At 34.6% G+C, this 25,996-nt stretch overlaps 1 long non-coding RNA gene across 5 annotated transcripts in view; it reads right to left on the reverse strand.

Moving 5' to 3' along the window:
• Nucleotides 1-206: 206 nt before the first annotated feature.
• LOC149769171 (uncharacterized) overlaps nt 207-25,996 on the reverse strand; it is a 31,725-nt gene continuing 5,935 nt past the window's right edge. For all 5 annotated transcript variants that reach the window (XR_016419385.1, XR_016419387.1, XR_016419386.1 and 2 more), the window contains 11 exons: nt 24,210-24,359; nt 21,683-21,832; nt 19,807-19,956; nt 17,278-17,427; nt 14,751-14,900; nt 12,877-13,026; nt 10,352-10,501; nt 7,823-7,972; nt 5,296-5,445; nt 2,769-2,918; nt 207-390 (listed from right to left, as the gene is read on the reverse strand). This is a non-coding gene — a long non-coding RNA (uncharacterized LOC149769171). The remainder of the gene's footprint in view (nt 391-2,768; nt 2,919-5,295; nt 5,446-7,822; nt 7,973-10,351; nt 10,502-12,876; nt 13,027-14,750; nt 14,901-17,277; nt 17,428-19,806; nt 19,957-21,682; nt 21,833-24,209; nt 24,360-25,996) is intronic.

Raw genomic sequence — 25,996 nt, forward strand, 5'->3', positions numbered from 1 at the left:
TCAAATAAATTCATTGATACATAGCCAATGAAACTGACCATACATATACAAATTACTCAATACAGTTTAACAGAGAAATTCTTCTCAGACACTAATTTACTTACAACTGACTTTCATGTTTTCTGGAGTTTACAAAATCATAGTAAATAATAAGATAAGGTATAGAACAAATATTTATAGTGGAAAATCCAGTTCAAGGTAAAAAGCATATCACCGGCTTGGCTTTTGATAAGCACGTACCATAAAACAACTGCAGAAGCTAAGTCTGTCCGTCAAAGTCACTCTCTTGTGCACTTAGATCAGAATGACTATCTGGATGAGATTGAAGCTATTGTTTCTTTCAGCATGACTAACCGATTAATCCTAATCTCTCACTATGCAAACTGACACCTGCAAAAAGAAAAGAAACAAGTGATACTGATGTACTTTTAACATTCAGTGAAAACATAAGACTTTCAGAGGAGAAACTGTATGTGCATTGTCAAATGCATGAAGCTGCCACTTAATTTTAAGCTTTTCCCCCTTTGTTAACTGAACCTAGAAATTTCAAGATATATACATAACACTGAAACATTTTCTACTATCACCCAAGTGTGAGATATGAATCTCTTATGTCAACTTCAGAGTGGGGTCATGAAGGTAGAAACTATGTCGGTGTGCTAAAACTTTCATTCTTCTCACCAAAATATACCAAGTAATATGCCATATGCATCATTATTTCTAAGACTATTCCACTGGTGACATTCAATATTCACAACAGTATGTTTATGTATGATTCCTCTGAATTCTATCTGCTCCTGTGGAGTTAAATTACTTTAAAGAATACATGTTGACATGCTATGCAATTGTTTAGGTGTGTCTGTATTGAAATGTGAATAGTATTCATAAAAATAGAGGTGCAAAACCTTGCCAGCTACAGAAAGTGCAAGACTATACATTATGGTTACCATTTTGTTCCCATATTTAGTAAGTTATATCCAAAATATGCTACTTTGTCATGATGTAAACAGTCCTCACATGGAGGTACAAAACACAGTTACCTCCCTCTCCAAAGAGCATCACACACAACACTATGTAATATATGGAAAAAGAAAGGAGATATAATAAAGCTAATGCATAAAAATTATTTAAATATACACAAAGAAACAGAAAAGTGTAATAGATGTGGCTGACTGCACCATCAAAAAATGATCAATTTTCCTTAAGGGGGCAGGGTCCAGTTTTTATGTACAAATTTAATGCCGCAATCAGTGACCTAGTATAAAAAATCATAAAAAATCAAATACACAAGTGAGGTCAAAAAGGTCCATATTTTTAGATACCTATATTAAAACAGAGCATAAGAATAGTATTCACTTGACCAGAGAAGTCAATGGCAGTTCATAGCAGAAGAGGTTTATGCACCCCAACCCCTATTTTATACCTGCATTTTTCACATCCAAATGCCATTTTTGACAGCATGTAGTACTCACAGTGCAAACGCAAGCCCTTTCCCTGGATGAAACTTTTGAAAAACATTGTCTACTAAATAGTTTGATGCAATTCAGAATAGTTGTCATCCAAGCCGTTTTTGAGATACTCGGCTTGCCTTGAACCCACGTGTCTACTGCTATGGGAGGCTAGCTCTTCTTCCTAGCCAACTATTGGTATTTCACTATCAACATACTGCAGAGCAACTATGGAAGGTGTACATGACTGACATCAATTTCAAGAACAACACAAGCCCAAAACACCTAGTTCACAAATATATCCATATCTATAAATAGTAAACAATAATAGCTGAAAAAGTCACACCATAGCCTTAAGTTAAGAAATTTGCCAGGGGCCAAATTACGAAACTGGACCCTGCCACCTTAAGGGTTTGGCTCAAAATGGTTTATGTCAAAAGTTGTGTACATATCACATATATAGACATTATCTAGTACAATGGTATAAAGGAAAACTTTTTGTGCACAAAACTAAAAATGGTATTATGCTTTTAAAAAAGTTACCTCTTTGCGGCAAAAAGCACTGCATTATTTACATTGTGAATTATGACTGACTGCATTTCTTGAAAGATTTCAAATTGTTTGCAACCTACAATGCTCTTGGTCTTTGTTTACCACCATAGCATCAGTACAAAATCAAAATTCCTTCACAGTGTTTCATGAATGTCAAGAAGAGATCTGGAAGTTATACATTGTAGGAGGGAATAACAGAAATGCTATGTTAGGTGTCAGTGACAGAAGTGAAAAGTTTCTCTAAACTCTTCTAGCAAACTTAAAGAAATCACACATTTAAGTAAATCATGAACTTTAGAAGTACTCTTAGACTGATATAAAAGAAGTGGTTCCTAACTTTTCATTATCATTCTGGAGATGCTAATAGCAACATCAGTGTTGTGTGAGTGTATATTGGGGGGGGGGGGGTAATCGCAACACAAGTCTAGCTAGTCTGGAAAAGTCAAAGTTTAATCAATTAACATTAGACAATGCTGGAATATTGATATACTGATGTGTAGGACCCTAAAACTTACAAGGAGTGACATATCAAATAAATTCATTGATACATAGCCAATGAAACTGACCATACATATACAAATTACTCAATACAGTTTAACAGAGAAATTCTTCTCAGACACTAATTTACTTACAACTGACTTTCATGTTTTCTGGAGTTTACAAAATCATAGTAAATAATAAGATAAGGTATAGAACAAATATTTATAGTGGAAAATCCAGTTCAAGGTAAAAAGCATATCACCGGCTTGGCTTTTGATAAGCACGTACCATAAAACAACTGCAGAAGCTAAGTCTGTCCGTCAAAGTCACTCTCTTGTGCACTTAGATCAGAATGACTATCTGGATGAGATTGAAGCTATTGTTTCTTTCAGCATGACTAACCGATTAATCCTAATCTCTCACTATGCAAACTGACACCTGCAAAAAGAAAAGAAACAAGTGATACTGATGTACTTTTAACATTCAGTGAAAACATAAGACTTTCAGAGGAGAAACTGTATGTGCATTGTCAAATGCATGAAGCTGCCACTTAATTTTAAGCTTTTCCCCCTTTGTTAACTGAACCTAGAAATTTCAAGATATATACATAACACTGAAACATTTTCTACTATCACCCAAGTGTGAGATATGAATCTCTTATGTCAACTTCAGAGTGGGGTCATGAAGGTAGAAACTATGTCGGTGTGCTAAAACTTTCATTCTTCTCACCAAAATATACCAAGTAATATGCCATATGCATCATTATTTCTAAGACTATTCCACTGGTGACATTCAATATTCACAACAGTATGTTTATGTATGATTCCTCTGAATTCTATCTGCTCCTGTGGAGTTAAATTACTTTAAAGAATACATGTTGACATGCTATGCAATTGTTTAGGTGTGTCTGTATTGAAATGTGAATAGTATTCATAAAAATAGAGGTGCAAAACCTTGCCAGCTACAGAAAGTGCAAGACTATACATTATGGTTACCATTTTGTTCCCATATTTAGTAAGTTATATCCAAAATATGCTACTTTGTCATGATGTAAACAGTCCTCACATGGAGGTACAAAACACAGTTACCTCCCTCTCCAAAGAGCATCACACACAACACTATGTAATATATGGAAAAAGAAAGGAGATATAATAAAGCTAATGCATAAAAATTATTTAAATATACACAAAGAAACAGAAAAGTGTAATAGATGTGGCTGACTGCACCATCAAAAAATGATCAATTTTCCTTAAGGGGGCAGGGTCCAGTTTTTATGTACAAATTTAATGCCGCAATCAGTGACCTAGTATAAAAAATCATAAAAAATCAAATACACAAGTGAGGTCAAAAAGGTCCATATTTTTAGATACCTATATTAAAACAGAGCATAAGAATAGTATTCACTTGACCAGAGAAGTCAATGGCAGTTCATAGCAGAAGAGGTTTATGCACCCCAACCCCTATTTTATACCTGCATTTTTCACATCCAAATGCCATTTTTGACAGCATGTAGTACTCACAGTGCAAACGCAAGCCCTTTCCCTGGATGAAACTTTTGAAAAACATTGTCTACTAAATAGTTTGATGCAATTCAGAATAGTTGTCATCCAAGCCGTTTTTGAGATACTCGGCTTGCCTTGAACCCACGTGTCTACTGCTATGGGAGGCTAGCTCTTCTTCCTAGCCAACTATTGGTATTTCACTATCAACATACTGCAGAGCAACTATGGAAGGTGTACATGACTGACATCAATTTCAAGAACAACACAAGCCCAAAACACCTAGTTCACAAATATATCCATATCTATAAATAGTAAACAATAATAGCTGAAAAAGTCACACCATAGCCTTAAGTTAAGAAATTTGCCAGGGGCCAAATTACGAAACTGGACCCTGCCACCTTAAGGGTTTGGCTCAAAATGGTTTATGTCAAAAGTTGTGTACATATCACATATATAGACATTATCTAGTACAATGGTATAAAGGAAAACTTTTTGTGCACAAAACTAAAAATGGTATTATGCTTTTAAAAAAGTTACCTCTTTGCGGCAAAAAGCACTGCATTATTTACATTGTGAATTATGACTGACTGCATTTCTTGAAAGATTTCAAATTGTTTGCAACCTACAATGCTCTTGGTCTTTGTTTACCACCATAGCATCAGTACAAAATCAAAATTCCTTCACAGTGTTTCATGAATGTCAAGAAGAGATCTGGAAGTTATACATTGTAGGAGGGAATAACAGAAATGCTATGTTAGGTGTCAGTGACAGAAGTGAAAAGTTTCTCTAAACTCTTCTAGCAAACTTAAAGAAATCACACATTTAAGTAAATCATGAACTTTAGAAGTACTCTTAGACTGATATAAAAGAAGTGGTTCCTAACTTTTCATTATCATTCTGGAGATGCTAATAGCAACATCAGTGTTGTGTGAGTGTATATTGGGGGGGGGGGGTAATCGCAACACAAGTCTAGCTAGTCTGGAAAAGTCAAAGTTTAATCAATTAACATTAGACAATGCTGGAATATTGATATACTGATGTGTAGGACCCTAAAACTTACAAGGAGTGACATATCAAATAAATTCATTGATACATAGCCAATGAAACTGACCATACATATACAAATTACTCAATACAGTTTAACAGAGAAATTCTTCTCAGACACTAATTTACTTACAACTGACTTTCATGTTTTCTGGAGTTTACAAAATCATAGTAAATAATAAGATAAGGTATAGAACAAATATTTATAGTGGAAAATCCAGTTCAAGGTAAAAAGCATATCACCGGCTTGGCTTTTGATAAGCACGTACCATAAAACAACTGCAGAAGCTAAGTCTGTCCGTCAAAGTCACTCTCTTGTGCACTTAGATCAGAATGACTATCTGGATGAGATTGAAGCTATTGTTTCTTTCAGCATGACTAACCGATTAATCCTAATCTCTCACTATGCAAACTGACACCTGCAAAAAGAAAAGAAACAAGTGATACTGATGTACTTTTAACATTCAGTGAAAACATAAGACTTTCAGAGGAGAAACTGTATGTGCATTGTCAAATGCATGAAGCTGCCACTTAATTTTAAGCTTTTCCCCCTTTGTTAACTGAACCTAGAAATTTCAAGATATATACATAACACTGAAACATTTTCTACTATCACCCAAGTGTGAGATATGAATCTCTTATGTCAACTTCAGAGTGGGGTCATGAAGGTAGAAACTATGTCGGTGTGCTAAAACTTTCATTCTTCTCACCAAAATATACCAAGTAATATGCCATATGCATCATTATTTCTAAGACTATTCCACTGGTGACATTCAATATTCACAACAGTATGTTTATGTATGATTCCTCTGAATTCTATCTGCTCCTGTGGAGTTAAATTACTTTAAAGAATACATGTTGACATGCTATGCAATTGTTTAGGTGTGTCTGTATTGAAATGTGAATAGTATTCATAAAAATAGAGGTGCAAAACCTTGCCAGCTACAGAAAGTGCAAGACTATACATTATGGTTACCATTTTGTTCCCATATTTAGTAAGTTATATCCAAAATATGCTACTTTGTCATGATGTAAACAGTCCTCACATGGAGGTACAAAACACAGTTACCTCCCTCTCCAAAGAGCATCACACACAACACTATGTAATATATGGAAAAAGAAAGGAGATATAATAAAGCTAATGCATAAAAATTATTTAAATATACACAAAGAAACAGAAAAGTGTAATAGATGTGGCTGACTGCACCATCAAAAAATGATCAATTTTCCTTAAGGGGGCAGGGTCCAGTTTTTATGTACAAATTTAATGCCGCAATCAGTGACCTAGTATAAAAAATCATAAAAAATCAAATACACAAGTGAGGTCAAAAAGGTCCATATTTTTAGATACCTATATTAAAACAGAGCATAAGAATAGTATTCACTTGACCAGAGAAGTCAATGGCAGTTCATAGCAGAAGAGGTTTATGCACCCCAACCCCTATTTTATACCTGCATTTTTCACATCCAAATGCCATTTTTGACAGCATGTAGTACTCACAGTGCAAACGCAAGCCCTTTCCCTGGATGAAACTTTTGAAAAACATTGTCTACTAAATAGTTTGATGCAATTCAGAATAGTTGTCATCCAAGCCGTTTTTGAGATACTCGGCTTGCCTTGAACCCACGTGTCTACTGCTATGGGAGGCTAGCTCTTCTTCCTAGCCAACTATTGGTATTTCACTATCAACATACTGCAGAGCAACTATGGAAGGTGTACATGACTGACATCAATTTCAAGAACAACACAAGCCCAAAACACCTAGTTCACAAATATATCCATATCTATAAATAGTAAACAATAATAGCTGAAAAAGTCACACCATAGCCTTAAGTTAAGAAATTTGCCAGGGGCCAAATTACGAAACTGGACCCTGCCACCTTAAGGGTTTGGCTCAAAATGGTTTATGTCAAAAGTTGTGTACATATCACATATATAGACATTATCTAGTACAATGGTATAAAGGAAAACTTTTTGTGCACAAAACTAAAAATGGTATTATGCTTTTAAAAAAGTTACCTCTTTGCGGCAAAAAGCACTGCATTATTTACATTGTGAATTATGACTGACTGCATTTCTTGAAAGATTTCAAATTGTTTGCAACCTACAATGCTCTTGGTCTTTGTTTACCACCATAGCATCAGTACAAAATCAAAATTCCTTCACAGTGTTTCATGAATGTCAAGAAGAGATCTGGAAGTTATACATTGTAGGAGGGAATAACAGAAATGCTATGTTAGGTGTCAGTGACAGAAGTGAAAAGTTTCTCTAAACTCTTCTAGCAAACTTAAAGAAATCACACATTTAAGTAAATCATGAACTTTAGAAGTACTCTTAGACTGATATAAAAGAAGTGGTTCCTAACTTTTCATTATCATTCTGGAGATGCTAATAGCAACATCAGTGTTGTGTGAGTGTATATTGGGGGGGGGGGGTAATCGCAACACAAGTCTAGCTAGTCTGGAAAAGTCAAAGTTTAATCAATTAACATTAGACAATGCTGGAATATTGATATACTGATGTGTAGGACCCTAAAACTTACAAGGAGTGACATATCAAATAAATTCATTGATACATAGCCAATGAAACTGACCATACATATACAAATTACTCAATACAGTTTAACAGAGAAATTCTTCTCAGACACTAATTTACTTACAACTGACTTTCATGTTTTCTGGAGTTTACAAAATCATAGTAAATAATAAGATAAGGTATAGAACAAATATTTATAGTGGAAAATCCAGTTCAAGGTAAAAAGCATATCACCGGCTTGGCTTTTGATAAGCACGTACCATAAAACAACTGCAGAAGCTAAGTCTGTCCGTCAAAGTCACTCTCTTGTGCACTTAGATCAGAATGACTATCTGGATGAGATTGAAGCTATTGTTTCTTTCAGCATGACTAACCGATTAATCCTAATCTCTCACTATGCAAACTGACACCTGCAAAAAGAAAAGAAACAAGTGATACTGATGTACTTTTAACATTCAGTGAAAACATAAGACTTTCAGAGGAGAAACTGTATGTGCATTGTCAAATGCATGAAGCTGCCACTTAATTTTAAGCTTTTCCCCCTTTGTTAACTGAACCTAGAAATTTCAAGATATATACATAACACTGAAACATTTTCTACTATCACCCAAGTGTGAGATATGAATCTCTTATGTCAACTTCAGAGTGGGGTCATGAAGGTAGAAACTATGTCGGTGTGCTAAAACTTTCATTCTTCTCACCAAAATATACCAAGTAATATGCCATATGCATCATTATTTCTAAGACTATTCCACTGGTGACATTCAATATTCACAACAGTATGTTTATGTATGATTCCTCTGAATTCTATCTGCTCCTGTGGAGTTAAATTACTTTAAAGAATACATGTTGACATGCTATGCAATTGTTTAGGTGTGTCTGTATTGAAATGTGAATAGTATTCATAAAAATAGAGGTGCAAAACCTTGCCAGCTACAGAAAGTGCAAGACTATACATTATGGTTACCATTTTGTTCCCATATTTAGTAAGTTATATCCAAAATATGCTACTTTGTCATGATGTAAACAGTCCTCACATGGAGGTACAAAACACAGTTACCTCCCTCTCCAAAGAGCATCACACACAACACTATGTAATATATGGAAAAAGAAAGGAGATATAATAAAGCTAATGCATAAAAATTATTTAAATATACACAAAGAAACAGAAAAGTGTAATAGATGTGGCTGACTGCACCATCAAAAAATGATCAATTTTCCTTAAGGGGGCAGGGTCCAGTTTTTATGTACAAATTTAATGCCGCAATCAGTGACCTAGTATAAAAAATCATAAAAAATCAAATACACAAGTGAGGTCAAAAAGGTCCATATTTTTAGATACCTATATTAAAACAGAGCATAAGAATAGTATTCACTTGACCAGAGAAGTCAATGGCAGTTCATAGCAGAAGAGGTTTATGCACCCCAACCCCTATTTTATACCTGCATTTTTCACATCCAAATGCCATTTTTGACAGCATGTAGTACTCACAGTGCAAACGCAAGCCCTTTCCCTGGATGAAACTTTTGAAAAACATTGTCTACTAAATAGTTTGATGCAATTCAGAATAGTTGTCATCCAAGCCGTTTTTGAGATACTCGGCTTGCCTTGAACCCACGTGTCTACTGCTATGGGAGGCTAGCTCTTCTTCCTAGCCAACTATTGGTATTTCACTATCAACATACTGCAGAGCAACTATGGAAGGTGTACATGACTGACATCAATTTCAAGAACAACACAAGCCCAAAACACCTAGTTCACAAATATATCCATATCTATAAATAGTAAACAATAATAGCTGAAAAAGTCACACCATAGCCTTAAGTTAAGAAATTTGCCAGGGGCCAAATTACGAAACTGGACCCTGCCACCTTAAGGGTTTGGCTCAAAATGGTTTATGTCAAAAGTTGTGTACATATCACATATATAGACATTATCTAGTACAATGGTATAAAGGAAAACTTTTTGTGCACAAAACTAAAAATGGTATTATGCTTTTAAAAAAGTTACCTCTTTGCGGCAAAAAGCACTGCATTATTTACATTGTGAATTATGACTGACTGCATTTCTTGAAAGATTTCAAATTGTTTGCAACCTACAATGCTCTTGGTCTTTGTTTACCACCATAGCATCAGTACAAAATCAAAATTCCTTCACAGTGTTTCATGAATGTCAAGAAGAGATCTGGAAGTTATACATTGTAGGAGGGAATAACAGAAATGCTATGTTAGGTGTCAGTGACAGAAGTGAAAAGTTTCTCTAAACTCTTCTAGCAAACTTAAAGAAATCACACATTTAAGTAAATCATGAACTTTAGAAGTACTCTTAGACTGATATAAAAGAAGTGGTTCCTAACTTTTCATTATCATTCTGGAGATGCTAATAGCAACATCAGTGTTGTGTGAGTGTATATTGGGGGGGGGGGGGGTAATCGCAACACAAGTCTAGCTAGTCTGGAAAAGTCAAAGTTTAATCAATTAACATTAGACAATGCTGGAATATTGATATACTGATGTGTAGGACCCTAAAACTTACAAGGAGTGACATATCAAATAAATTCATTGATACATAGCCAATGAAACTGACCATACATATACAAATTACTCAATACAGTTTAACAGAGAAATTCTTCTCAGACACTAATTTACTTACAACTGACTTTCATGTTTTCTGGAGTTTACAAAATCATAGTAAATAATAAGATAAGGTATAGAACAAATATTTATAGTGGAAAATCCAGTTCAAGGTAAAAAGCATATCACCGGCTTGGCTTTTGATAAGCACGTACCATAAAACAACTGCAGAAGCTAAGTCTGTCCGTCAAAGTCACTCTCTTGTGCACTTAGATCAGAATGACTATCTGGATGAGATTGAAGCTATTGTTTCTTTCAGCATGACTAACCGATTAATCCTAATCTCTCACTATGCAAACTGACACCTGCAAAAAGAAAAGAAACAAGTGATACTGATGTACTTTTAACATTCAGTGAAAACATAAGACTTTCAGAGGAGAAACTGTATGTGCATTGTCAAATGCATGAAGCTGCCACTTAATTTTAAGCTTTTCCCCCTTTGTTAACTGAACCTAGAAATTTCAAGATATATACATAACACTGAAACATTTTCTACTATCACCCAAGTGTGAGATATGAATCTCTTATGTCAACTTCAGAGTGGGGTCATGAAGGTAGAAACTATGTCGGTGTGCTAAAACTTTCATTCTTCTCACCAAAATATACCAAGTAATATGCCATATGCATCATTATTTCTAAGACTATTCCACTGGTGACATTCAATATTCACAACAGTATGTTTATGTATGATTCCTCTGAATTCTATCTGCTCCTGTGGAGTTAAATTACTTTAAAGAATACATGTTGACATGCTATGCAATTGTTTAGGTGTGTCTGTATTGAAATGTGAATAGTATTCATAAAAATAGAGGTGCAAAACCTTGCCAGCTACAGAAAGTGCAAGACTATACATTATGGTTACCATTTTGTTCCCATATTTAGTAAGTTATATCCAAAATATGCTACTTTGTCATGATGTAAACAGTCCTCACATGGAGGTACAAAACACAGTTACCTCCCTCTCCAAAGAGCATCACACACAACACTATGTAATATATGGAAAAAGAAAGGAGATATAATAAAGCTAATGCATAAAAATTATTTAAATATACACAAAGAAACAGAAAAGTGTAATAGATGTGGCTGACTGCACCATCAAAAAATGATCAATTTTCCTTAAGGGGGCAGGGTCCAGTTTTTATGTACAAATTTAATGCCGCAATCAGTGACCTAGTATAAAAAATCATAAAAAATCAAATACACAAGTGAGGTCAAAAAGGTCCATATTTTTAGATACCTATATTAAAACAGAGCATAAGAATAGTATTCACTTGACCAGAGAAGTCAATGGCAGTTCATAGCAGAAGAGGTTTATGCACCCCAACCCCTATTTTATACCTGCATTTTTCACATCCAAATGCCATTTTTGACAGCATGTAGTACTCACAGTGCAAACGCAAGCCCTTTCCCTGGATGAAACTTTTGAAAAACATTGTCTACTAAATAGTTTGATGCAATTCAGAATAGTTGTCATCCAAGCCGTTTTTGAGATACTCGGCTTGCCTTGAACCCACGTGTCTACTGCTATGGGAGGCTAGCTCTTCTTCCTAGCCAACTATTGGTATTTCACTATCAACATACTGCAGAGCAACTATGGAAGGTGTACATGACTGACATCAATTTCAAGAACAACACAAGCCCAAAACACCTAGTTCACAAATATATCCATATCTATAAATAGTAAACAATAATAGCTGAAAAAGTCACACCATAGCCTTAAGTTAAGAAATTTGCCAGGGGCCAAATTACGAAACTGGACCCTGCCACCTTAAGGGTTTGGCTCAAAATGGTTTATGTCAAAAGTTGTGTACATATCACATATATAGACATTATCTAGTACAATGGTATAAAGGAAAACTTTTTGTGCACAAAACTAAAAATGGTATTATGCTTTTAAAAAAGTTACCTCTTTGCGGCAAAAAGCACTGCATTATTTACATTGTGAATTATGACTGACTGCATTTCTTGAAAGATTTCAAATTGTTTGCAACCTACAATGCTCTTGGTCTTTGTTTACCACCATAGCATCAGTACAAAATCAAAATTCCTTCACAGTGTTTCATGAATGTCAAGAAGAGATCTGGAAGTTATACATTGTAGGAGGGAATAACAGAAATGCTATGTTAGGTGTCAGTGACAGAAGTGAAAAGTTTCTCTAAACTCTTCTAGCAAACTTAAAGAAATCACACATTTAAGTAAATCATGAACTTTAGAAGTACTCTTAGACTGATATAAAAGAAGTGGTTCCTAACTTTTCATTATCATTCTGGAGATGCTAATAGCAACATCAGTGTTGTGTGAGTGTATATTGGGGGGGGGGTAATCGCAACACAAGTCTAGCTAGTCTGGAAAAGTCAAAGTTTAATCAATTAACATTAGACAATGCTGGAATATTGATATACTGATGTGTAGGACCCTAAAACTTACAAGGAGTGACATATCAAATAAATTCATTGATACATAGCCAATGAAACTGACCATACATATACAAATTACTCAATACAGTTTAACAGAGAAATTCTTCTCAGACACTAATTTACTTACAACTGACTTTCATGTTTTCTGGAGTTTACAAAATCATAGTAAATAATAAGATAAGGTATAGAACAAATATTTATAGTGGAAAATCCAGTTCAAGGTAAAAAGCATATCACCGGCTTGGCTTTTGATAAGCACGTACCATAAAACAACTGCAGAAGCTAAGTCTGTCCGTCAAAGTCACTCTCTTGTGCACTTAGATCAGAATGACTATCTGGATGAGATTGAAGCTATTGTTTCTTTCAGCATGACTAACCGATTAATCCTAATCTCTCACTATGCAAACTGACACCTGCAAAAAGAAAAGAAACAAGTGATACTGATGTACTTTTAACATTCAGTGAAAACATAAGACTTTCAGAGGAGAAACTGTATGTGCATTGTCAAATGCATGAAGCTGCCACTTAATTTTAAGCTTTTCCCCCTTTGTTAACTGAACCTAGAAATTTCAAGATATATACATAACACTGAAACATTTTCTACTATCACCCAAGTGTGAGATATGAATCTCTTATGTCAACTTCAGAGTGGGGTCATGAAGGTAGAAACTATGTCGGTGTGCTAAAACTTTCATTCTTCTCACCAAAATATACCAAGTAATATGCCATATGCATCATTATTTCTAAGACTATTCCACTGGTGACATTCAATATTCACAACAGTATGTTTATGTATGATTCCTCTGAATTCTATCTGCTCCTGTGGAGTTAAATTACTTTAAAGAATACATGTTGACATGCTATGCAATTGTTTAGGTGTGTCTGTATTGAAATGTGAATAGTATTCATAAAAATAGAGGTGCAAAACCTTGCCAGCTACAGAAAGTGCAAGACTATACATTATGGTTACCATTTTGTTCCCATATTTAGTAAGTTATATCCAAAATATGCTACTTTGTCATGATGTAAACAGTCCTCACATGGAGGTACAAAACACAGTTACCTCCCTCTCCAAAGAGCATCACACACAACACTATGTAATATATGGAAAAAGAAAGGAGATATAATAAAGCTAATGCATAAAAATTATTTAAATATACACAAAGAAACAGAAAAGTGTAATAGATGTGGCTGACTGCACCATCAAAAAATGATCAATTTTACTTAAGGGTTTGGCTCAAAATGGTTTATGTCAAAAGTTGTGTACATATCACATATATAGACATTATCTAGTACAATGGTATAAAGGAAAACTTTTTGTGCACAAAACTAAAAATGGTATTATGCTTTTAAAAAAGTTACCTCTTTGCGGCAAAAAGCACTGCATTATTTACATTGTGAATTATGACTGACTGCATTTCTTGAAAGATTTCAAATTGTTTGCAACCTACAATGCTCTTGGTCTTTGTTTACCACCATAGCATCAGTACAAAATCAAAATTCCTTCACAGTGTTTCATGAATGTCAAGAAGAGATCTGGAAGTTATACATTGTAGGAGGGAATAACAGAAATGCTATGTTAGGTGTCAGTGACAGAAGTGAAAAGTTTCTCTAAACTCTTCTAGCAAACTTAAAGAAATCACACATTTAAGTAAATCATGAACTTTAGAAGTACTCTTAGACTGATATAAAAGAAGTGGTTCCTAACTTTTCATTATCATTCTGGAGATGCTAATAGCAACATCAGTGTTGTGTGAGTGTATATTGGGGGGGGGGGTAATCGCAACACAAGTCTAGCTAGTCTGGAAAAGTCAAAGTTTAATCAATTAACATTAGACAATGCTGGAATATTGATATACTGATGTGTAGGACCCTAAAACTTACAAGGAGTGACATATCAAATAAATTCATTGATACATAGCCAATGAAACTGACCATACATATACAAATTACTCAATACAGTTTAACAGAGAAATTCTTCTCAGACACTAATTTACTTACAACTGACTTTCATGTTTTCTGGAGTTTACAAAATCATAGTAAATAATAAGATAAGGTATAGAACAAATATTTATAGTGGAAAATCCAGTTCAAGGTAAAAAGCATATCACCGGCTTGGCTTTTGATAAGCACGTACCATAAAACAACTGCAGAAGCTAAGTCTGTCCGTCAAAGTCACTCTCTTGTGCACTTAGATCAGAATGACTATCTGGATGAGATTGAAGCTATTGTTTCTTTCAGCATGACTAACCGATTAATCCTAATCTCTCACTATGCAAACTGACACCTGCAAAAAGAAAAGAAACAAGTGATACTGATGTACTTTTAACATTCAGTGAAAACATAAGACTTTCAGAGGAGAAACTGTATGTGCATTGTCAAATGCATGAAGCTGCCACTTAATTTTAAGCTTTTCCCCCTTTGTTAACTGAACCTAGAAATTTCAAGATATATACATAACACTGAAACATTTTCTACTATCACCCAAGTGTGAGATATGAATCTCTTATGTCAACTTCAGAGTGGGGTCATGAAGGTAGAAACTATGTCGGTGTGCTAAAACTTTCATTCTTCTCACCAAAATATACCAAGTAATATGCCATATGCATCATTATTTCTAAGACTATTCCACTGGTGACATTCAATATTCACAACAGTATGTTTATGTATGATTCCTCTGAATTCTATCTGCTCCTGTGGAGTTAAATTACTTTAAAGAATACATGTTGACATGCTATGCAATTGTTTAGGTGTGTCTGTATTGAAATGTGAATAGTATTCATAAAAATAGAGGTGCAAAACCTTGCCAGCTACAGAAAGTGCAAGACTATACATTATGGTTACCATTTTGTTCCCATATTTAGTAAGTTATATCCAAAATATGCTACTTTGTCATGATGTAAACAGTCCTCACATGGAGGTACAAAACACAGTTACCTCCCTCTCCAAAGAGCATCACACACAACACTATGTAATATATGGAAAAAGAAAGGAGATATAATAAAGCTAATGCATAAAAATTATTTAAATATACACAAAGAAACAGAAAAGTGTAATAGATGTGGCTGACTGCACCATCAAAAAATGATCAATTTTCCTTAAGGGGGCAGGGTCCAGTTTTTATGTACAAATTTAATGCCGCAATCAGTGACCTAGTATAAAAAATCATAAAAAATCAAATACACAAGTGAGGTCAAAAAGGTCCATATTTTTAGATACCTATATTAAAACAGAGCATAAGAATAGTATTCACTTGACCAGAGAAGTCAATGGCAGTTCATAGCAGAAGAGGTTTATGCACCCCAACCCCTATTTTATACCTGCATTTTTCACATCCAAATGCCATTTTTGACAGCATGTAGTACTCACAGTGCAAACGCAAGCCCTTTCCCTGGATGAAACTTTTGAAAAACATTGTCTACTAAATAGTTTGATGCAATTCAGAATAGTTGTCATCCAAGCCGTTTTTGAGATACTCGGCTTGCCTTGAACCCACGTGTCTACTGCTATGGGAGGCTAGCTCTTCTTCCTAGCCAACTATTGGTATTTCACTATCAACATACTGCAGAGCAACTATGGAAGGTGTACATGACTGACATCAATTTCAAGAACAACACAAGCCCAAAACACCTAGTTCACAAATATATCCATATCTATAAATAGTAAACAATAATAGCTGAAAAAGTCACACCATAGCCTTAAGTTAAGAAATTTGCCAGGGGCCAAATTACGAAACTGGACCCTGCCACCTTAAGGGTTTGGCTCAAAATGGTTTATGTCAAAAGTTGTGTACATATCACATATATAGACATTATCTAGTACAATGGTATAAAGGAAAACTTTTTGTGCACAAAACTAAAAATGGTATTATGCTTTTAAAAAAGTTACCTCTTTGCGGCAAAAAGCACTGCATTATTTACATTGTGAATTATGACTGACTGCATTTCTTGAAAGATTTCAAATTGTTTGCAACCTACAATGCTCTTGGTCTTTGTTTACCACCATAGCATCAGTACAAAATCAAAATTCCTTCACAGTGTTTCATGAATGTCAAGAAGAGATCTGGAAGTTATACATTGTAGGAGGGAATAACAGAAATGCTATGTTAGGTGTCAGTGACAGAAGTGAAAAGTTTCTCTAAACTCTTCTAGCAAACTTAAAGAAATCACACATTTAAGTAAATCATGAACTTTAGAAGTACTCTTAGACTGATATAAAAGAAGTGGTTCCTAACTTTTCATTATCATTCTGGAGATGCTAATAGCAACATCAGTGTTGTGTGAGTGTATATTGGGGGGGGGGGGTAATCGCAACACAAGTCTAGCTAGTCTGGAAAAGTCAAAGTTTAATCAATTAACATTAGACAATGCTGGAATATTGATATACTGATGTGTAGGACCCTAAAACTTACAAGGAGTGACATATCAAATAAATTCATTGATACATAGCCAATGAAACTGACCATACATATACAAATTACTCAATACAGTTTAACAGAGAAATTCTTCTCAGACACTAATTTACTTACAACTGACTTTCATGTTTTCTGGAGTTTACAAAATCATAGTAAATAATAAGATAAGGTATAGAACAAATATTTATAGTGGAAAATCCAGTTCAAGGTAAAAAGCATATCACCGGCTTGGCTTTTGATAAGCACGTACCATAAAACAACTGCAGAAGCTAAGTCTGTCCGTCAAAGTCACTCTCTTGTGCACTTAGATCAGAATGACTATCTGGATGAGATTGAAGCTATTGTTTCTTTCAGCATGACTAACCGATTAATCCTAATCTCTCACTATGCAAACTGACACCTGCAAAAAGAAAAGAAACAAGTGATACTGATGTACTTTTAACATTCAGTGAAAACATAAGACTTTCAGAGGAGAAACTGTATGTGCATTGTCAAATGCATGAAGCTGCCACTTAATTTTAAGCTTTTCCCCCTTTGTTAACTGAACCTAGAAATTTCAAGATATATACATAACACTGAAACATTTTCTACTATCACCCAAGTGTGAGATATGAATCTCTTATGTCAACTTCAGAGTGGGGTCATGAAGGTAGAAACTATGTCGGTGTGCTAAAACTTTCATTCTTCTCACCAAAATATACCAAGTAATATGCCATATGCATCATTATTTCTAAGACTATTCCACTGGTGACATTCAATATTCACAACAGTATGTTTATGTATGATTCCTCTGAATTCTATCTGCTCCTGTGGAGTTAAATTACTTTAAAGAATACATGTTGACATGCTATGCAATTGTTTAGGTGTGTCTGTATTGAAATGTGAATAGTATTCATAAAAATAGAGGTGCAAAACCTTGCCAGCTACAGAAAGTGCAAGACTATACATTATGGTTACCATTTTGTTCCCATATTTAGTAAGTTATATCCAAAATATGCTACTTTGTCATGATGTAAACAGTCCTCACATGGAGGTACAAAACACAGTTACCTCCCTCTCCAAAGAGCATCACACACAACACTATGTAATATATGGAAAAAGAAAGGAGATATAATAAAGCTAATGCATAAAAATTATTTAAATATACACAAAGAAACAGAAAAGTGTAATAGATGTGGCTGACTGCACCATCAAAAAATGATCAATTTTCCTTAAGGGGGCAGGGTCCAGTTTTTATGTACAAATTTAATGCCGCAATCAGTGACCTAGTATAAAAAATCATAAAAAATCAAATACACAAGTGAGGTCAAAAAGGTCCATATTTTTAGATACCTATATTAAAACAGAGCATAAGAATAGTATTCACTTGACCAGAGAAGTCAATGGCAGTTCATAGCAGAAGAGGTTTATGCACCCCAACCCCTATTTTATACCTGCATTTTTCACATCCAAATGCCATTTTTGACAGCATGTAGTACTCACAGTGCAAACGCAAGCCCTTTCCCTGGATGAAACTTTTGAAAAACATTGTCTACTAAATAGTTTGATGCAATTCAGAATAGTTGTCATCCAAGCCGTTTTTGAGATACTCGGCTTGCCTTGAACCCACGTGTCTACTGCTATGGGAGGCTAGCTCTTCTTCCTAGCCAACTATTGGTATTTCACTATCAACATACTGCAGAGCAACTATGGAAGGTGTACATGACTGACATCAATTTCAAGAACAACACAAGCCCAAAACACCTAGTTCACAAATATATCCATATCTATAAATAGTAAACAATAATAGCTGAAAAAGTCACACCATAGCCTTAAGTTAAGAAATTTGCCAGGGGCCAAATTACGAAACTGGACCCTGCCACCTTAAGGGTTTGGCTCAAAATGGTTTATGTCAAAAGTTGTGTACATATCACATATATAGACATTATCTAGTACAATGGTATAAAGGAAAACTTTTTGTGCACAAAACTAAAAATGGTATTATGCTTTTAAAAAAGTTACCTCTTTGCGGCAAAAAGCACTGCATTATTTACATTGTGAATTATGACTGACTGCATTTCTTGAAAGATTTCAAATTGTTTGCAACCTACAATGCTCTTGGTCTTTGTTTACCACCATAGCATCAGTACAAAATCAAAATTCCTTCACAGTGTTTCATGAATGTCAAGAAGAGATCTGGAAGTTATACATTGTAGGAGGGAATAACAGAAATGCTATGTTAGGTGTCAGTGACAGAAGTGAAAAGTTTCTCTAAACTCTTCTAGCAAACTTAAAGAAATCACACATTTAAGTAAATCATGAACTTTAGAAGTACTCTTAGACTGATATAAAAGAAGTGGTTCCTAACTTTTCATTATCATTCTGGAGATGCTAATAGCAACATCAGTGTTGTGTGAGTGTATATTGGGGGGGGGGGGGGTAATCGCAACACAAGTCTAGCTAGTCTGGAAAAGTCAAAGTTTAATCAATTAACATTAGACAATGCTGGAATATTGATATACTGATGTGTAGGACCCTAAAACTTACAAGGAGTGACATATCAAATAAATTCATTGATACATAGCCAATGAAACTGACCATACATATACAAATTACTCAATACAGTTTAACAGAGAAATTCTTCTCAGACACTAATTTACTTACAACTGACTTTCATGTTTTCTGGAGTTTACAAAATCATAGTAAATAATAAGATAAGGTATAGAACAAATATTTATAGTGGAAAATCCAGTTCAAGGTAAAAAGCATATCACCGGCTTGGCTTTTGATAAGCACGTACCATAAAACAACTGCAGAAGCTAAGTCTGTCCGTCAAAGTCACTCTCTTGTGCACTTAGATCAGAATGACTATCTGGATGAGATTGAAGCTATTGTTTCTTTCAGCATGACTAACCGATTAATCCTAATCTCTCACTATGCAAACTGACACCTGCAAAAAGAAAAGAAACAAGTGATACTGATGTACTTTTAACATTCAGTGAAAACATAAGACTTTCAGAGGAGAAACTGTATGTGCATTGTCAAATGCATGAAGCTGCCACTTAATTTTAAGCTTTTCCCCCTTTGTTAACTGAACCTAGAAATTTCAAGATATATACATAACACTGAAACATTTTCTACTATCACCCAAGTGTGAGATATGAATCTCTTATGTCAACTTCAGAGTGGGGTCATGAAGGTAGAAACTATGTCGGTGTGCTAAAACTTTCATTCTTCTCACCAAAATATACCAAGTAATATGCCATATGCATCATTATTTCTAAGACTATTCCACTGGTGACATTCAATATTCACAACAGTATGTTTATGTATGATTCCTCTGAATTCTATCTGCTCCTGTGGAGTTAAATTACTTTAAAGAATACATGTTGACATGCTATGCAATTGTTTAGGTGTGTCTGTATTGAAATGTGAATAGTATTCATAAAAATAGAGGTGCAAAACCTTGCCAGCTACAGAAAGTGCAAGACTATACATTATGGTTACCATTTTGTTCCCATATTTAGTAAGTTATATCCAAAATATGCTACTTTGTCATGATGTAAACAGTCCTCACATGGAGGTACAAAACACAGTTACCTCCCTCTCCAAAGAGCATCACACACAACACTATGTAATATATGGAAAAAGAAAGGAGATATAATAAAGCTAATGCATAAAAATTATTTAAATATACACAAAGAAACAGAAAAGTGTAATAGATGTGGCTGACTGCACCATCAAAAAATGATCAATTTTCCTTAAGGGTTTGGCTCAAAATGGTTTATGTCAAAAGTTGTGTACATATCACATATATAGACATTATCTAGTACAATGGTATAAAGGAAAACTTTTTGTGCACAAAACTAAAAATGGTATTATGCTTTTAAAAAAGTTACCTCTTTGCGGCAAAAAGCACTGCATTATTTACATTGTGAATTATGACTGACTGCATTTCTTGAAAGATTTCAAATTGTTTGCAACCTACAATGCTCTTGGTCTTTGTTTACCACCATAGCATCAGTACAAAATCAAAATTCCTTCACAGTGTTTCATGAATGTCAAGAAGAGATCTGGAAGTTATACATTGTAGGAGGGAATAACAGAAATGCTATGTTAGGTGTCAGTGACAGAAGTGAAAAGTTTCTCTAAACTCTTCTAGCAAACTTAAAGAAATCACACATTTAAGTAAATCATGAACTTTAGAAGTACTCTTAGACTGATATAAAAGAAGTGGTTCCTAACTTTTCATTATCATTCTGGAGATGCTAATAGCAACATCAGTGTTGTGTGAGTGTATATTGGGGGGGGGGGGGTAATCGCAACACAAGTCTAGCTAGTCTGGAAAAGTCAAAGTTTAATCAATTAACATTAGACAATGCTGGAATATTGATATACTGATGTGTAGGACCCTAAAACTTACAAGGAGTGACATATCAAATAAATTCATTGATACATAGCCAATGAAACTGACCATACATATACAAATTACTCAATACAGTTTAACAGAGAAATTCTTCTCAGACACTAATTTACTTACAACTGACTTTCATGTTTTCTGGAGTTTACAAAATCATAGTAAATAATAAGATAAGGTATAGAACAAATATTTATAGTGGAAAATCCAGTTCAAGGTAAAAAGCATATCACCGGCTTGGCTTTTGATAAGCACGTACCATAAAACAACTGCAGAAGCTAAGTCTGTCCGTCAAAGTCACTCTCTTGTGCACTTAGATCAGAATGACTATCTGGATGAGATTGAAGCTATTGTTTCTTTCAGCATGACTAACCGATTAATCCTAATCTCTCACTATGCAAACTGACACCTGCAAAAAGAAAAGAAACAAGTGATACTGATGTACTTTTAACATTCAGTGAAAACATAAGACTTTCAGAGGAGAAACTGTATGTGCATTGTCAAATGCATGAAGCTGCCACTTAATTTTAAGCTTTTCCCCCTTTGTTAACTGAACCTAGAAATTTCAAGATATATACATAACACTGAAACATTTTCTACTATCACCCAAGTGTGAGATATGAATCTCTTATGTCAACTTCAGAGTGGGGTCATGAAGGTAGAAACTATGTCGGTGTGCTAAAACTTTCATTCTTCTCACCAAAATATACCAAGTAATATGCCATATGCATCATTATTTCTAAGACTATTCCACTGGTGACATTCAATATTCACAACAGTATGTTTATGTATGATTCCTCTGAATTCTATCTGCTCCTGTGGAGTTAAATTACTTTAAAGAATACATGTTGACATGCTATGCAATTGTTTAGGTGTGTCTGTATTGAAATGTGAATAGTATTCATAAAAATAGAGGTGCAAAACCTTGCCAGCTACAGAAAGTGCAAGACTATACATTATGGTTACCATTTTGTTCCCATATTTAGTAAGTTATATCCAAAATATGCTACTTTGTCATGATGTAAACAGTCCTCACATGGAGGTACAAAACACAGTTACCTCCCTCTCCAAAGAGCATCACACACAACACTATGTAATATATGGAAAAAGAAAGGAGATATAATAAAGCTAATGCATAAAAATTATTTAAATATACACAAAGAAACAGAAAAGTGTAATAGATGTGGCTGACTGCACCATCAAAAAATGATCAATTTTCCTTAAGGGGGCAGGGTTCAGTTTTTATGTACAAATTTAATGCCGCAATCAGTGACCTAGTATAAAAAATCATAAAAAATCAAATACACAAGTGAGGTCAAAAAGGTCCATATTTTTAGATACCTATATTAAAACAGAGCATAAGAATAGTATTCACTTGACCAGAGAAGTCAATGGCAGTTCATAGCAGAAGAGGTTTATGCACCCCAACCCCTATTTTATACCTGCATTTTTCACATCCAAATGCCATTTTTGACAGCATGTAGTACTCACAGTGCAAACGCAAGCCCTTTCCCTGGATGAAACTTTTGAAAAACATTGTCTACTAAATAGTTTGATGCAATTCAGAATAGTTGTCATCCAAGCCGTTTTTGAGATACTCGGCTTGCCTTGAACCCACGTGTCTACTGCTATGGGAGGCTAGCTCTTCTTCCTAGCCAACTATTGGTATTTCACTATCAACATACTGCAGAGCAACTATGGAAGGTGTACATGACTGACATCAATTTCAAGAACAACACAAGCCCAAAACACCTAGTTCACAAATATATCCATATCTATAAATAGTAAACAATAATAGCTGAAAAAGTCACACCATAGCCTTAAGTTAAGAAATTTGCCAGGGGCCAAATTACGAAACTGGACCCTGCCACCTTAAGGGTTTGGCTCAAAATGGTTTATGTCAAAAGTTGTGTACATATCACATATATAGACATTATCTAGTACAATGGTATAAAGGAAAACTTTTTGTGCACAAAACTAAAAATGGTATTATGCTTTTAAAAAAGTTACCTCTTTGCGGCAAAAAGCACTGCATTATTTACATTGTGAATTATGACTGACTGCATTTCTTGAAAGATTTCAAATTGTTTGCAACCTACAATGCTCTTGGTCTTTGTTTACCACCATAGCATCAGTACAAAATCAAAATTCCTTCACAGTGTTTCATGAATGTCAAGAAGAGATCTGGAAGTTATACATTGTAGGAGGGAATAACAGAAATGCTATGTTAGGTGTCAGTGACAGAAGTGAAAAGTTTCTCTAAACTCTTCTAGCAAACTTAAAGAAATCACACATTTAAGTAAATCATGAACTTTAGAAGTACTCTTAGACTGATATAAAAGAAGTGGTTCCTAACTTTTCATTATCATTCTGGAGATGCTAATAGCAACATCAGTGTTGTGTGAGTGTATATTGGGGGGGGGGGGTAATCGCAACACAAGTCTAGCTAGTCTGGAAAAGTCAAAGTTTAATCAATTAACATTAGACAATGCTGGAATATTGATATACTGATGTGTAGGACCCTAAAACTTACAAGGAGTGACATATCAAATAAATTCATTGATACATAGCCAATGAAACTGACCATACATATACAAATTACTCAATACAGTTTAACAGAGAAATTCTTCTCAGACACTAATTTACTTACAACTGACTTTCATGTTTTCTGGAGTTTACAAAATCATAGTAAATAATAAGATAAGGTATAGAACAAATATTTATAGTGGAAAATCCAGTTCAAGGTAAAAAGCATATCACCGGCTTGGCTTTTGATAAGCACGTACCATAAAACAACTGCAGAAGCTAAGTCTGTCCGTCAAAGTCACTCTCTTGTGCACTTAGATCAGAATGACTATCTGGATGAGATTGAAGCTATTGTTTCTTTCAGCATGACTAACCGATTAATCCTAATCTCTCACTATGCAAACTGACACCTGCAAAAAGAAAAGAAACAAGTGATACTGATGTACTTTTAACATTCAGTGAAAACATAAGACTTTCAGAGGAGAAACTGTATGTGCATTGTCAAATGCATGAAGCTGCCACTTAATTTTAAGCTTTTCCCCCTTTGTTAACTGAACCTAGAAATTTCAAGATATATACATAACACTGAAACATTTTCTACTATCACCCAAGTGTGAGATATGAATCTCTTATGTCAACTTCAGAGTGGGGTCATGAAGGTAGAAACTATGTCGGTGTGCTAAAACTTTCATTCTTCTCACCAAAATATACCAAGTAATATGCCATATGCATCATTATTTCTAAGACTATTCCACTGGTGACATTCAATATTCACAACAGTATGTTTATGTATGATTCCTCTGAATTCTATCTGCTCCTGTGGAGTTAAATTACTTTAAAGAATACATGTTGACATGCTATGCAATTGTTTAGGTGTGTCTGTATTGAAATGTGAATAGTATTCATAAAAATAGAGGTGCAAAACCTTGCCAGCTACAGAAAGTGCAAGACTATACATTATGGTTACCATTTTGTTCCCATATTTAGTAAGTTATATCCAAAATATGCTACTTTGTCATGATGTAAACAGTCCTCACATGGAGGTACAAAACACAGTTACCTCCCTCTCCAAAGAGCATCACACACAACACTATGTAATATATGGAAAAAGAAAGGAGATATAATAAAGCTAATGCATAAAAATTATTTAAATATACACAAAGAAACAGAAAAGTGTAATAGATGTGGCTGACTGCACCATCAAAAAATGATCAATTTTCCTTAAGGGGGCAGGGTCCAGTTTTTATGTACAAATTTAATGCCGCAATCAGTGACCTAGTATAAAAAATCATAAAAAATCAAATACACAAGTGAGGTCAAAAAGGTCCATATTTTTAGATACCTATATTAAAACAGAGCATAAGAATAGTATTCACTTGACCAGAGAAGTCAATGGCAGTTCATAGCAGAAGAGGTTTATGCACCCCAACCCCTATTTTATACCTGCATTTTTCACATCCAAATGCCATTTTTGACAGCATGTAGTACTCACAGTGCAAACGCAAGCCCTTTCCCTGGATGAAACTTTTGAAAAACATTGTCTACTAAATAGTTTGATGCAATTCAGAATAGTTGTCATCCAAGCCGTTTTTGAGATACTCGGCTTGCCTTGAACCCACGTGTCTACTGCTATGGGAGGCTAGCTCTTCTTCCTAGCCAACTATTGGTATTTCACTATCAACATACTGCAGAGCAACTATGGAAGGTGTACATGACTGACATCAATTTCAAGAACAACACAAGCCCAAAACACCTAGTTCACAAATATATCCATATCTATAAATAGTAAACAATAATAGCTGAAAAAGTCACACCATAGCCTTAAGTTAAGAAATTTGCCAGGGGCCAAATTACGAAACTGGACCCTGCCACCTTAAGGGTTTGGCTCAAAATGGTTTATGTCAAAAGTTGTGTACATATCACATATATAGACATTATCTAGTACAATGGTATAAAGGAAAACTTTTTGTGCACAAAACTAAAAATGGTATTATGCTTTTAAAAAAGTTACCTCTTTGCGGCAAAAAGCACTGCATTATTTACATTG

The sequence above is a fragment of the Sinohyriopsis cumingii genome, unplaced genomic scaffold, assembly GCF_028554795.1.
Source record: "Sinohyriopsis cumingii isolate HCF-2022 unplaced genomic scaffold, ASM2855479v2 utg004429l, whole genome shotgun sequence".
NCBI lineage: Eukaryota > Metazoa > Mollusca > Bivalvia > Unionida > Unionidae > Sinohyriopsis > Sinohyriopsis cumingii.